A 2113-nucleotide genomic window follows, 5' to 3' on the forward strand; every position below is an offset into this window, starting at 1 on the left:
AAATAATGGAACTTAACAAAAAAAAAGAGGATACAGATGAATGTCCATTTTGTATCTGTGTATTCAAAATGGTTAGAATAGATATATAGTTACATTCTCTTAATGAATAGAGGGATTTGTTCTAATAGTGTTTGTAAATAGAATATCATGTCCTCACCTTGTGCAGCAATTAACCACTAGGAAGAATGTATGCAATGTGTTAATTATTGAAACTATCCTACCAATTTGGTTTGAAAAAAAATTATGTAGGTTTATAAGTTTAGAAAAAGGCAAAATTTTGGCAAAAATGACAAGCAGTGAGGCTGTTCTAAAGAGTCTGGAGAGAAGGGGGCAGAGGCAGATCAAAGTATTGAATATCTTAAACAGCAAATTGTTCTTCTCAAGGAAAAAGTGATTTTGCAGGCAGCACTGAGAGAAAAGAAAAAACTTTGAGTTGAAAATGCTAAACTTGGAGCTGGGGAGATGGATCAGTGGAATAAGCACTTCCTTGGCAAGCGCAAGGGTCTGAGTTCAATCCCCGGTTCCACCAAAAAAAAAAAAAAGAAAAAGAAAAAAGAAAATGCTAACTGAAGGAAGAAATTAAAGAACTGAAACAGGAGCTGATTTAGGCTGAAATTCAGAATTGAGTGAAACAAATACCATGCCCATTCCCATCATACAGTCCACTGCAAGCCAATTCTGTGACTGCTGAAAATGCAGAAGTCTACACCAATAACTGTATCATCCGGTGCCAAAGAACAGATAAAAAGGGGGGAGAAGAAAAGGTGAAAGAAAAAACTGAAAACAAAGGAGAAAAAGCCATTTGCAATAGGAAGTGCTGATTTCAAGTCAGTAGATGCTTCCTGCCCGGATCTTTGAATTGGCTGAATCATTAATGCCAAAAAACACCCTGATGCAGATTCTTTGTATGTAGAAGAAATAGATGTTGGAGAAGCAGCCCCAAGAATAGTCATCAGTGGCCTAGTGAATCACATTCCTCTTGAACAGATACAAAATCTGCTGATTTGCTTTGCAATCTGAAGCCTGCAAAGATGAGGGAGGGTCCTGTGTCAGGCGATGGTATTGTGTACCAGTTCACCAGAGAAGGTCAAAATCCTGTCTCTTCCTGACACATCTGTTACTGGAGACAGAGTCACTTTTGATGCTTTCCCTGGAGAGTCTGACAAGGAGCTAAATCCTAAAAAGAAGATTTGGGGGCTGCTCCGCAGGTGCCTCACCCAGGGTGCCCTAGGTGCTCGGCCAATGGCCTCTGCGAGCGCCTTGGGAGCCAGCGATCGGCGGCCCTGTCCGGGAAGCTCCGGGGGGCCCAGGGGGACTGACGAGGCTCCATGTCCAGCCCATGCACGGGAAGCAAGTTAAGGATTAATGTGAAGCTCAGAAGCAGATAGTGCCAGACAACGAGCAGTAGTTGGTACACATTTGGTTAGCGTGGCAGCATTTCCTTCTCCCACTGCTGCTGAGATGGCAGAAATTAGTCGAATTCAATATGAAATGGAATACACTGAAGGTATTAGTCGGAGAATGAGGGTCCCAGAAAAATTAAAAGTCGCACCACCAAAGGCTGACCTGGAACAAGGATTCCAAGAAGGAGTTCCAAATGCTAGTGTGATAATGCAAGTTCCAGAGACGATTGTTGTAGCAGGAAATAATGAAGATGTTTCGTTTTCAAGACCAGCAGATCTTGACCTTATTCAGTCTCCTCCTTTAAAACCTCTGGCACCAAAAACACCACCTCGTGTACATACACTAAGCGAGAGACCACTAGATTTTCTGGACTTAGAAAGACCTTCTCCAACTCCTCAAAGTGATGAAATCCGTGCAGTTGGCAGGCTAAAAAGAGAATGTTCTATGAGTGAAAATGCTGTCTGCCAAAGTGAACAGCTGGTCAGAAACGATGCTATGTATGGCATTTCAAATGTAGATGCAACAATTGAAGGAACAGAGGATGACATGACTATTGTAGATGGAGCTTCATTAAGACAACAGATAATCAAACTAAACAGACGCCTACTACTTCTAGAAGAGGAAAGCAAAGAACATGCTAAAAGAGAAATGGTCATGTATTCAATTACTGTTGCTTTCTGGCTGCTTAATAGCTGGCTCTGGGTTCGCC

At 41.9% G+C, this 2113-nt stretch overlaps 2 pseudogenes across 1 annotated transcript in view; both read left to right on the forward strand.

Moving 5' to 3' along the window:
• Positions 1 to 286: 286 nt before the first annotated feature.
• Positions 287 to 1359, forward strand: LOC101583705 (annotated as a pseudogene).
• The window catches only part of LOC101584079, a 2100-nt pseudogene continuing 1182 nt past the window's right edge, over positions 1196 to 2113 (forward strand). The window contains exon 1 of the transcript XR_002817950.1: positions 1196 to 2110. The product of XR_002817950.1 is annotated as a mitochondrial fission factor pseudogene (transcript). The remainder of the gene's footprint in view (positions 2111 to 2113) is intronic.

This window comes from Octodon degus, unplaced genomic scaffold (assembly GCF_000260255.1).
Source record: "Octodon degus isolate 3935 unplaced genomic scaffold, OctDeg1.0 scaffold00124, whole genome shotgun sequence".
NCBI classification, from domain to species: domain Eukaryota; kingdom Metazoa; phylum Chordata; class Mammalia; order Rodentia; family Octodontidae; genus Octodon; species Octodon degus.